Genomic DNA, 13,146 nt, shown 5'->3' on the forward strand with positions numbered 1-13,146 from the left:
TTCTGTTTTCATGCTGGTGTAAATCAGGAGTAAATTAATGGGATTGTACCAGCATGAGAGGAGAATCAGGCCCGCTATGCACTGTAATTATTGACAGGTTTCAGAGCGGTAGCCGTGTTAGTGTCTGTGTCAGCAAAAAGAACGAGGAGGACTTGTGGCACCTTAGAGACTAGCAAATTTATTTGAGCATAAGCTTTCGGGGGCTAAAAACCACTTCACTGGATGCATGCAGTGGAAAATACAATAGGAAGATATATACCCAGAGAACATGAAAAAATGGGTGTTGCCATACCAACTGTAAGGAGAGTAATCAGTTAAGGTGAGCTATTATCAGCCAGAGAAAACAAAAACCCTTTTGTAGTTATAATCAGAATGGCCAATTTCCAACAGTTGACAAGGAGGTATGAGTAACAGTAGGGGGAAAATAATCATGGGGAAATAGTTTAGTTTGTGTAATGACCCATCCACTTCCAGTCTTTATTCAAGCCTAATTTAATGGTGTCCAGTTTGCAAATTAATTCCAATTCAGCAGTTTCTCATTGGAGTCCGTTTTTGAAGTTTTTTTGTTGTAGTATTGCACCTTTTAGATCTGTAATCAAGTGACCCGCGAGATTGAAGTGTTCTCTGACTGGTTTTTGAATGTTATAATTCTTGACGTCTGATTTGTGTCCATTTATTCTTTTACCTAGAGACTGTCCAGCAATGCCCCTCTGCCATGTACATTGGCCAAACCGGACATTCTCTATGTAAAGTCTCCACACCGCTCCCGGAAGCAGCCAGCACCACATCCCTGCAGCCCCTGGCAGGGGGGAGGGGAGGGAGGGCAGAGGGCTCTGTGCTCAGCTGCAGGCATTGCCCCCCACAGTTCCCATTGGCTTGCTCCACCCTACCCCCAGGAGCCACTGCTGGACATGCTGGCCACTTCAAGTGGCGCGGGGCCAAGGCAGGCAGGGAGCCTGCCTTAGCCCCGCTGTGTGCCACTGCCACTCAGGAGCCGCTCGAGGTAAGCGGTGCTGGGCTGGAGCCCACAGCCCGAACCCCTCCTACATTCTGCACCCCAACCCCTTGCCCTGAGCCCCCTAACTCCCTGCCTTGATCCCCTTGCTGCACCCCTCCTGCACCCTGACCCCCTGCTCTGAGCACCCTCCCACACTCCATAACCCCTGCCCTGAGCCCCCAACCCCCTGCCCTGAGCCCCCTCCTGCACCCTGCACCCCTCCTGCACCCCATCTCCCTGCCCTGAGTCCCCTCCTGCACCCCTCCTACACCTCAACGCCTTGCCCTGAGCCCCTTCCTGTACACCTCATCCCTCCCACACCCCGCACTCCCTCCTGCACCCCAACCCCCTGCACCAGCCCTACATTCATGGCCCTGCATACAATTTCCCCACCCAGATGTGGCCCTCAGGCCAAAAAGTTTCCCACCCCTGCCCTAAAGACTCCAGCTGATATCAGGGCTTGTGAAGAGGATCACTCACCACAGGTGCTACCCAATGGTCACGCAGGGCAGGGCAGGTCTTCTTCTTTCCTGATACCCTGTTGAGAGCCACTGTGATCCTGCATTGATCTGACCCTTCCATGACTCAGCCCTTGAGCTAGGTCCCACATTCCAGTACACCTCTTTCAGGGTACACAAAAGAAAATCCAAGAAGTATGGGCTGGATGAATGGATGATAAGGTGGATAGAAAGCTGGCTAGACTGTCGGGCTCAACGGGTAGTGATCAATGGCTCCATGTCTAGTTGGCAGCTGGTATCAAGTGGAGTGACCCAAGGGTCGGTTCTCAAGCCGGTTTTGTTCAATGTCTTTATTAATGATCTGGAGGATGGTGTGGATTGCACCCTCAGCAAGTTTGCAGATGACACTAAACTGGGAGGAGAGGTAGATATGCTGGGGGGTAGGGATAGGATACAAAGGGCCCTAAACAAATTAGAGGATTGGGCCAAAAGAAATCTGATGAGGTTCAACAAGGACAAGTGCAGAGTCCTGCACTTAGGACGGAAGATCCCATGCACCACTACAGACTAGGGACCGAATGGCTCAGCAGCAGTTCTGCAGAAAAGGACCTAGGGGTTACAGTGGATGAGAAGCTGGATATGAATCAACAGTGTGCCCTTGTTGCCAAGAAGGCTAAGGGCATTTTGGGATGTATAAGTAGGGGCATTGCCAGCAGATCGAGGGACGTGATCGTTCCCCTCTATTCGACACTGGTGAGGCCTCATCTGGAGTAGTGTGTCCAGTTTTGAGCCCCACACTACAAGAAGGATGTGGAAAAATTGGAAAAAGTCCAGAGGAGGGCAACAAAAATGATTAGGGGACTGGAACACATGACTTATGAGGAGAGGCTGAGGGAACTGGGATTGTTTAGTCTGCGGAAGAGAAGAATGAGGCGGGATTTGATAGCTGCTTTCAACTACCTGAAAGGGGGTTCCAAAGAGGACGGATCTAGACTGTTCTCAGTGGTAGCAGATGACAGAACGAGGAGTAATGGTCTCAAGTTGCAGTGTGGGAGGTTTAGGTTGGATATTAGGAAAAACTTTTTTACTAGGAGGGTGGTGAAACGCTGGAATGCGTTACCTAGGGAGGTGGTGGAATCTCCTTCCTTAGAAGTTTTTAAGGTCAGGCTTAACAAAGTCCTGGCTGGGATGATTTAGTTGGGGATTGGTCCTGCTTTGAGCAGGGGGTTGGACTAGATGACCTCCTGAGGTCCCTTCCACCCCTGATATTCTATGAATGGGGAAGTCTTCAGATTTCTGCTGTGGACTTGGACTCTGCACCCTTGTGCATTCAGGCCTTTCCCAACTAGGTTTCTCACCAAGGGATAGGCTCCTATCTCTTCCCCCTCTTTAGAGACTTGAAGGAAGCCCAAGCCGACTCTCTCCACTGGGAGCTAGTCTAGGGACCAGGGATGGGCCCCTAAGTCCTGCACCTTGGGATGATATGCAGCTGCCCCCAGGATCACTTCCTACAGACTCCATTTTTTCCCCAGAGGGTAGATTAAAGAATTGAGCACTAAGCCACGTTTCTGACCTTCAAGGACAATCACGAGTCCCTCCAGTGTAGGCTTGGTTAGGTCAGTATTGCCAGGCCTCAGGCAACAAGCGCTCCTGTGGGGCTCCTTCCCAAGAGCTCAGAGCACATGTTGGCCCCCTTCCACTGTTTGCCTAAAGGAACCTAGCCTGCTCTCTTGTTGAGGTCCTCCTCCAAGCTATGCATGCTTTGCAGGTGTGGTGGGGTGAGGGTCCCTGGGCCCAGAGCAATTGCTTAACCCCTTCCTTACTGGTGTGGTGTTTGTATACCTCACCACAGGGCTCGATAGTGTTAAGTGCAATACAGACTCATAGAAAGAGAGAGTTTCTTCTACAAGACCTTGCACTATAACTAGAGAAGACAAAGAGTGGGAGGGAACACAGGCATAGAGAAAATAAATGATTTGCTGAACATCAGAGTATTATTCTGTCCCCTTTGGCTTCATGGGCAGTCTATTTGAAAATGATTAACATGGCTCTAATGTGGTCTATAATGTCATATTTGACATTTAGATTATGAAAGTTCATTATTTCATCATGCTTTAACATGCTTCCCCCGTGAACTGTAAAATAGCAAATACACATGTACAAATATAATTTCAGCATATGGCTTAGCTCAAGGTAGAGTTTGGGAGATTTTTAAATGCAGGTGTAGGGAGGCTTGTAGGTTTTGCGTTTTTGTTAGATGCATTTTATAGCACTTGGTATTTATTTTTTTCCAGATGCTGAAAGTTGAATCTATTGCACTGAAAAATGAAAACCATAAAAACCCTTTAAATTGTGGCCATAATGTGTGATGTTCGCATCACGTGACTGAGGCAAATGACACACCTATGTCTGGAAGGCAACTCGGGATACCTAGCTATATGTTGAGGAGCTACGGACTCGATCCTGGGAGGTGCTGAGGGCTCTAAACTCAGTGGGGGTTGAGTGGTATTTTAGGGCCTCAACACCTGGCAGAAAGTGCTCAGAACATTCTAGAAACAAGCCCTGCACAAGGGAATCTGTAAGCAATGGAATCTGGATCTGACCTCTTAATCCTTTGGTAATTTTTGGAAACTGCAGCTTTCTTCGTCAATGCACATGCGTCAATTGCTTTTATTACATAATCTGCTCTCATTTTCCTCAGATCAAATGGTCTAGCTTTGTCAGATCTCTGTGGCGCTGTAAAGAGGAACTAGTGGCAATCTGTAATGTCTGATTATAGATACTAAAGCAAGAATGAGTCTGCAAAATTGTCCTTTTTTTCACTACATTATCCCTATTGAACCATTGCATTATTGGTTTTAGTTTTCTGCCTATATTGGCATTATGTATTGCTGTATTATGCAGTGCTAGGTTAGTTTATTGGCTGAAAACCAATAAAATATATTCTATTTTCCTAAACACAAAGAACAAATATTGTGTTTTTCCATCCCAGGTTACTTTTATTTTCAGAGAAAGGAAAAGAGCAAAGAAAGAAGGAACAAATGTAAGGTCTCCAAGACAAACAAAGAAAGGGAGAGAACAGTGACTCACTCAGCAACATTCTGCATGTGAACTGAAATACAAAATGGAAGCTATCTCACAGCTGCCCCCTGTATCTGCACAGGAAACTCATCTATGTTTAAAAGCACAACACACAAAAACACGACATCACATTTTATATACATAGCTACATCAGCAAAGTAGCAAACCCTCTGAACAATCTTACAGCTTATTCCACGTCTGGAGCTAGAGAGTGGTGAATCTCAGATCACTTACAAAGAGACTGCTCAAACCCAGCCAAAACAACCTGATCCACTATTGAAGATTTCTGTGGTTCAAATTGTGAGCCTGCCCCATTCATCTATGCTGCTGGGATATAGGTAGCATTTTCCTCTTATTCAACTAATAATACACAAGGTGGCTCCTCAAAAGTGACATCATTTGGCCCTAACTATGCCATATATTTGCTGAGAGAGACTAAGTGCAGCATTTAGACAATATTAAACAATCCACTAAAACTAAATATCTTTGCAAGATCAAATCTCCCGCCTCCCCCCGCCAAAAAAACCCAAACCTGTACTTGATACAGGCAATAAAATTATTTTAGCCAATACAATTTTACTTAGATACATAATTCTCAAAGCAGATAAAAACTAATTCTGCACATGGTAGTTAAAAATTACTGAGGTAGCCTTTTTTAATAAAATAAAAGCAGTTAAATTCAACTCATTATAAATTACAGTATGTTCATCTAATTAACAGGTTCTATAATGGATTCCATCAGAATGGCACATAGAGAGGGGCCCACTGTTGCCAGGTGCTGAGCAGCCCCTGCTCTCATTGATTAGACAATAGATACTACACTGATGAGGGTGATAGATAAATTATAACTCAGGAACTAAGGCTCCGTTGTTAGTAGCACTACACACACGGGATCAGGATGGTCTCTGCCCCAAGATCTCACTCTTTTTCTTTTTTTTCTTCGGGTCAGTCAATCAGCCTTGGTCTACACTGCGGGGAGAGGAGAATCGATCTAAGTTACGCAACTTCGGCTACGTGAATAATGTAGCTGAAGTCGACATACTTAGATCTACTTACCGTGGTGTCTTCACTGTGGTAAGTCGACAGCTGACACTCCCCCATCGACTCCACCTGTGCCTCTCGCTCTGATGGGGTACCGGAGTTGACGGGAGAGCATTTGGCGGTCGATTTATAGCGTCTAGACTAGATGTGATAAATCAACCTCTGCTGGATCGATCGCTGCCCATCGATCCAGTGGGTAATGTAGACAAACCCTCAGTCACAAGCTTTTAGTATGTTCCCTGATCAGGTCCATAGTCTTTAATACACCAAAATGTAGTTAATGTGATAATTATGATGTATTCCATATATGCCATTTACATTTCCTTTCTTTTGTCTTCATTTCCGATCTGCAACGGTTATTTAGGGGGTGACGCACACCGTAGTATGTTTGGTTAGTCAAATTCAAACAAAACAGAAGCATCTGTTTGAGTGGCTCTCTGTAGAGTGGAGCATTTCACTGCAGGACATTCATACAACCACAACATATGTCTCCCAGTATTGTGTGGGTCACAGTTAGGCTGAACCATTCGGCAAGCAGGACGCTAACGTTAAAATTGCGCACACTGGAGATATTTTGGAGAAGGACCTAATCTTGTAGCCCTTGCTTCCATGAGTAGTTCCCACTGAGACAACAAAGTGCCCAATGGGATCACTCACATGAGTAAAGGCTGCAGCATTGGGCCCAAAGTTTTGATGGGAACATTTTGGTCACTGTGATGAGTCAGGAGGAAGCAGTGCCAGGGGACTGGACTTTCTCTGCCTGGGTTGACTGGCTGCTTGTTCCAACTCTCCCCTCCCTTTCATTCACAGTCCCTTCACTTCAGCTTCATTCCATATCTGCCCCTCCTACCCTCTCCTCCCTTGCCCCCCTTCCCTTCCCTTTCTTTCCATTTTAGCTGATCTCCTCCTAACCAAATCCCACAAAAAATATCATGGACTCTACCTTCTCTTTAATATCTGTCCTAGCTATTTAGAGTATAACCTCTTTGGGGCAGGAACAGCCTTTTGTTCAGTTTGTAAAGCACAATGGTATCTTGGCCCATGACTGGGGCTCCTGGACATGTACTGTAATACAAATAAATAATCACAATAAATTCCCTTTCCAACCCTGCAGGGAACTTGAAGTGAAAGACAATGCTGACCACAATATCCAACATTGACTCCCCACTGGCACACAAGTATTCCTCAGAGAAGGAGGTAACTTTGGGGCAGCAGCTACCACTGCGGCCACAGAAGCGTGTCTTCTGACGGACCCTTGCTATCATGGGTGTAGAAGAAGGGATCATGGAGTCGTACATGGGTACTAGTCTGCTGTAGAAATACCCCAGCTCTCTGCAGATGGCCCGTGATACATGTGACTTGTGAGATCTATGGGAAAATAACAAGTTAGGTAGGCCACTACTTTCCCATTCTGTGTGTGGGGTTTGGGGAGGACTCTCCAACTGCATCCAATGGGACAGTTTGGAGGAAGTTGCATGTGTTGAAGATTGCAGTATTCCTGGCCCACACATGAGCTCTTCCTGCACGAGGAGTGATATTGTAAGACCCTGTGAGGTTCTGGGCCACAGACACAACAGCATCACCCCCGGAAGCGTAGGCTGGGTTTCCGCTGGAGGCCTCTGTGAAGCTAGGCTCTGCAGGAAGTATTGGCCAGCAGGTCTGAGTGGTGGCCCCTCACAACCCATTGATTGGCTGGCTGACGCTAGCATTTAAACCAGGAAGCCGTCGTAGGGAGCTACCTGAGCAACAATGGAGACTGCCTGACAGCTTCTGCTCCAGACCCTGCTTGGTGGAGATCCTGGACTCTGGCTTCTGACCCTGGTTTGTCCTTGACTTTTCTATTTGCTTGCTGTCCATAGCCTGTCGCCTGACCCTGACTTCCTCATATTCTGACCCGGATGGATTCTGACTCTGCTATTCACCACCTGCCTGCAACTTGATGCCTGACTCTGACTTCCTGGCATTCTGACCCAGCTCGCTCCTGACTACACAACTCATCACCTGACACTGACTTAGCAGCTGACCGATGCACACAGGCTGCCCACGGCCCGGCCCTGACTGTTGTAGTCTTTTGTCTCTTGCAGGATTTCCCAATTAAATTAATTACAATCTGAGTTTTAAACCCCAATAGGGTGCCTGGGGATTGCTCATTTGCTGTAATTCATACTGGTGTCAGGCATTCGGGTGGAGCCGGAAACAAGCTATTTGGGGCCTGATTCCAAGGCTCCCTGAAGTCATTGGGTGGCTTTCCACTAACTTTAAAGGGCTCTGGATCATCTTGAAAAGCTGAAACTTGCCCACACCATGTCATTGATATTAGGAGACTTGTTCTCCTGTAAAGGAAAATACCTGATTTATTATAGTTTCCCCTTATGTACTGAGCTGACATTGGAATAGCGGCCTGATGATTCTCCTATGGAGAACAACAAACTATCATGGAGCTTAGGGGTGTCAGTATTGTTGTGTATTTACCTTAAAATAGAGTTTGCTCCCAGCCTTATGGAAGACAGAGCTGTCCATGGTGTACTGCTCTGTCTATGGGAGATACTTAGCTTCCTGGTATGTTTTACTGCCTCTTGTGCCTCTGTCATATGTTAATAGCCACCTCTGTAAATAGTGGTTTGTTGAAATAAAGAGTCTACTGAGCACGTTTACTGATTTAGACCTTGTTTATACTGGAGAGTTGTCCTGATTTAATCCATCTACTGCTGTAGCTGCTCTAATAGAAAGCCCTACAGCTAGGATCAAATGCTATAAATCACAATTTCCAGCAGGGGTCATTTCCACTGGTTGCACTAGGAGTTTGCAATGGTACAGCTATGTCAATGGCTGGATTTGCGGTAATCCGCAGCATAGGAGCATGTGTATTTAATGTAGAGTTTAATTTAGTTGTTAATGGAGAATTAGCCACAGGGAGGCAAGCAATTAGTCCCTTGCACTATAAAATTAACCTCAAAAGGCTGCAGCCTTGTTCATTCAAGCATGTGGCCACCAGCCCTGGTCATGAGGTAATTAAACCAGGCCTCAGAATACAAAGCGTGTTTTGCTCTGTCCAATATCTGAGTGGTGGGTGTGTTATCAGTAATATTTGCCTGTTCTCACAGGCCCTGATCCTTGAAGTCCAAGGGAATCTTTCCATTGTCTTTGCTTTTATTGGGCCGATTAACTAACTTGACAGCAATCACATTATCTACTGTATTTATTTAAGCCATTTATGTTGAAATTCAGCTTGGTGTGGCAGGTGCAATGCTGTCGATCATGTGTGGTAGCTGTGCAGAGAGGTGCTCAGCACTGGATTCTAAAAGGCCAGGGCAAGAGATGGATGGGAGCTGCCAGGTACAGGAGGACCATGGGATCCATGACTGTGCAAATCCACTGACCTAAAATCCTGCCTGGAAGGGGGTATAATGCATCATGGCTGCTATTCCAGCTCCTAGGCCTGCCTGCATGTTGAGCAGTCAAAATCAAGACCGGGTGTGGCTAAATTTCACATGTACTTATTATGCTGTATGTTCTCTCCATTACTATAACAAGATCACTGACTGAAACAGCTTAGGAAATAACTAGGGCAAAGGAGAAGACAGCCCCTGAGGAAACATAGAAAAGTAAAGAGCTAAAGACAAACCTAAAACAAATAAGTGCTGATTATTGCAAGAGAAAGTGCTGCAATACAAAGTGTTCACCAGAAATATGGCAGCAAAGCTATCAAAAGCACAGCAGAAGGAATAACCTACATAGAAGCAGGGATGACTTTAGGATTTTGGCTCCTTTCTTTGAGATTGTTCTTAGGAACACCGATCTCCCTCCTTCACTCCACCAATCACCTCAGTCTCTCCATCCCCAATTAACCTGCCACAGAATACATTCAAGTTGATCCCACAAAATGGTGTATCTACCCCCACCCCGTTACCAGTTTTAGAGGTCTCAAAAACCAGCTGGTACACAGGATATGTGTACTTAAGGATCTCCTCTCCATATACATGCACAGTTCTCATTAGCAAAACATGCATATAGAGCATGATCCAAAACCCATTAAAGTCAATGGAAAGACTCACATTGACTTCAGTAAGCATTGGATCAGATTTACTGAGAGAATAAGAGCACTTTAATCAGAGGAGGAAGTGAAAGTGTAATAATACATTGGCTTAGTGTGTAAACATATCTTCCTCCAACAGCTAAGCACGGTGACTATAAAAGTCTGCTACTTTCTCACAGATAAAGAAGCTATTCTTTTAGCTCATATAATAAGGGTTTGTGCTTTCGGTATTGAAGGTCATGAATTCAATTCCTGATAATAGCCATGGTGTCCGGATGTAAGCAGCCATGTTTTGTTACAAAATGGCACCCCAGATATGATCTGAATTCCTCACATGGAGCTTAGATGTGCTTGTCTAAAAAGAGGGGTATGTAATACACTGACAGTCTATGTGATCATGTCTCCTAATGGTGGCCTCAACAACCAACAGATGCTTGTCTCTTATTTACAGAGACTAGAGCTGCTCCGTCAGCTCTGCAGGTAGACATTTTGTTTTAGATGCTGACATTTGTGGTGTATAAATATATGATACAGCTTTGCTTTGTTACACAAGGTCCAAGCTATCTCCCAACATCCTTGTCCAACAAAGGTTCCAGGGGAAGATAGACTCCTTGTGTGTTGTAGCTGCTTTGTAAGTCTGCTGTAAGTGAGAAGGGTGCATTTTGAATTGTCAGAAATCTACAGGTTCTGAACTGGCGTGAAGAGTATTGTAACTATATGTCTGAATTGTCTGCATTATTAGAACTAGCCTGCTGATTGTTAAGACCAAAGGATTGACTGCAGGCAACAATGCTGTGCGAGAAACCAGAAAATGAAACCTTATTGAGTAATCTGCCATTAAGAGTTACTCTTCCTGACCTAATAGTGCAGGAACCTTTGCATCAGAATAGTGACCAGCTAGACTGTGACAGGTAAAGACCAATTTGTTACTGATTCAGCCCTTTGTGACATTTTCTTGGTGTGACAGAACACTGTTTCCATGGGTAACTGTAACTGACTTTCATCTAGATGGAATATTATTAGGTTCAGAAAGATAGATACAGAGAAAAAGAAGACAGATGGAAAAGGTAATGGTCATCTTGCAGTTCTGATCATTCCCTTTGCCTTTCTGATTTAACAGAGTGTCACCAGTAGGGTGAGAGACCAGCAATAATATTATCGAGACTTAAAGTCAGACAAGGAAAATGTCGATCTTGGTGCAGGTTAAGTGGACAGATCTAGCTCCAGCTAACCAAAATTGACAGTCCTATATCACATATTGCATACAACTTGTGCTCTTTTGAAAAGTCATTTATGTGAAAAATAAGCAGGCGTGATGGGAGTTTAAGAAAATAAATGTTCTCCAGTGCACTTATATTTTGCAGATTACATAACATATAGGTTTGAATTGTTGGCATGAAAGGTGGGAGCAAATTCCTAATCCATCATCACTTTCACCCTCTCCTCTTTGAAGTCTCACCTCAAAACACAGTTCCAGGCCTACAAAACCTAACCCTCCACTCCCTTCCCGGGACCTAGGCTAATGCACAGATCTACCTGAAAGTAGAAGTAATGAAAGTCTAATAATAAACCAACCCCCAAGATGTGTGCCACCAATACTGTCAACAACCACACTCTTATCACCATAGTCCTCATCCTCCTGCTCCTTCATCACTCTATTGATCATTAATGTGTCTAGTTTCTGCTTGTATTGTAAGTTTCTAAGGGCAGGGTCACCATCCTTTCTTGTTTTTAGAGTGCCTGTGATGGGACAAGCATTTGTGCACGTTCCCCCCCTTCATGGGTGTAGGGAAAACAACCAACAAAGTCTTCTGTCCACTGATGTTCTGCAGTGGGGGATGTCTCTAGGCCTTCTTTCGTTGGGCAGGAGGACTCTTTTTCTAAACTAGTATTTCCCACTTGGCAATGCAATGTATGGGTTTCCAGTTTCATAGCAAACACTTTTACAGCTATAGAGCAAACAAATATTACTGTATAACACAGGATACAGATATTATAAGTGAGATTAATGCATGCAGCAATTCACAAGCGTTTCATAAAGTCCAAACGTTAAACATATCTCTATAAATCTAACACACAGGTGAGCCAGACTGGTTTCCAGCTATGCATTTGTCAGTGTTCAGGGAGGCCTAGGGACCTTCACATGAGCTGGCACCTGGTCTCGCAGGGTCACAACCATATTATCTTTTTATAATTAGAATAGGAAATAGTTGAGCTACCTTAGATAGAACTAAGGGGAAACAGCATGTCCATGCTCATTTTTAATGATGAATGCAGTGATTAAAGGTGGTCAATATGGAAAGTACAGCCTTCTTTTTAATAGTTGGCAAATAAGCCATAATGTCAGATCAGGTCTATAGTAAGAACTCTTCTACATTTTCTGGCCTAAGACATATATTGGAATCTCCTCATTCAGTAGAGACATGAGAAATACAGGATCACAATTATGTTGGTTTATCTCTTACAGTTTTGAGCAGTATCACACCATGCACCTGATTCAGGATTGTGTTACTTTGGTTTTACACCATTTTAATGCCATTGAAACCATGTTTATACCAGACCTGAACAAAGTCCTCTCAATAGTCTCACAAAGTGTGTCTCAAAAACTGAGCTGTTGAAAAGAAGCTTTCCTTTCATTCGAGACACTAGACCACATCTGAAACATGGTTCAAGAGACTCAAAATGTCGAAGAGACCTAACAAAAATCCCATCCATCACACAAGGCTGCTTTCACCTCTTGAGTGGCTGTTCTCTGGTGCAAAAAACCTTTAAGTACAAGATGTTGAGGATGATCTGGTTAATAGTACCAATATTGTGTGTGTGGTGGGGGGGTTTCCTCAAAGTAAACCAGACTGCACAGAATTAGCAAATCCTACTGGTTTAATTTCTGAAGAAAAATATACAAAAAACTGATTAATATAAAGAATTAAATTTTTATAATGTTTCTGGCAACTGAAAATACTGGTTTCTCTTTGAAAATGTTGCCCCAGAATAGAGGAGTTTGTTATCCCAGAATTTGATCAAGCTAATTGCAACCATATTGTGTGCATTCAGCCACCATGAATTAATAAAATATAACACAACCTAGTGACAGGTTAATTTAGACAACAGGGTTTCTGGAGGCAAGGTCAAATGCTAGCTGCAGGCTTGCAGTTTCTGCTAATCAGAATGGGAGGAGGGGAGAAAAGCGTCAACAACCTGAGACTGAAAGAAAATAAGTGGATGGAGAACTTGATTTTCGGTGCCTTTGATATAGAAGCTTATTATGATTAAGAGTGTTAGGAATGTTTTCTTGATAAGTAGTTTACTGAAGTTAGGAGAGGTGATAACCCAGTAGGGCTCACTATGAGCTGTGTGTTTTATAAAAGTTAGTTATAAAAAGACAAGATAATAGAGTGTAATTTGGAGCAGTTCTCTGAAGCTATCCTGGGAGACTTCTTCCTGATACCATATTCCCCGGTGGGGAAGCAACAGGCCATTGCTGCCCTGCTGCTAATTACTCAATACCATCTCCAATTCTAGGTAATTATTTG

At 44.2% G+C, this 13,146-nt stretch overlaps 1 long non-coding RNA gene across 3 annotated transcripts in view; it reads right to left on the minus strand.

Annotated features, from left to right (window-relative positions):
* The window catches only part of LOC125630825 (uncharacterized), a 43,061-nt gene that overhangs the window by 20,885 nt on the left and 9,030 nt on the right, over window positions 1–13,146 (minus strand). The window lies entirely within an intron of this gene.

This window comes from Caretta caretta, chromosome 2 (genome assembly GCF_965140235.1).
Source record: "Caretta caretta isolate rCarCar2 chromosome 2, rCarCar1.hap1, whole genome shotgun sequence".
Lineage (NCBI taxonomy): Eukaryota > Metazoa > Chordata > Testudines > Cheloniidae > Caretta > Caretta caretta.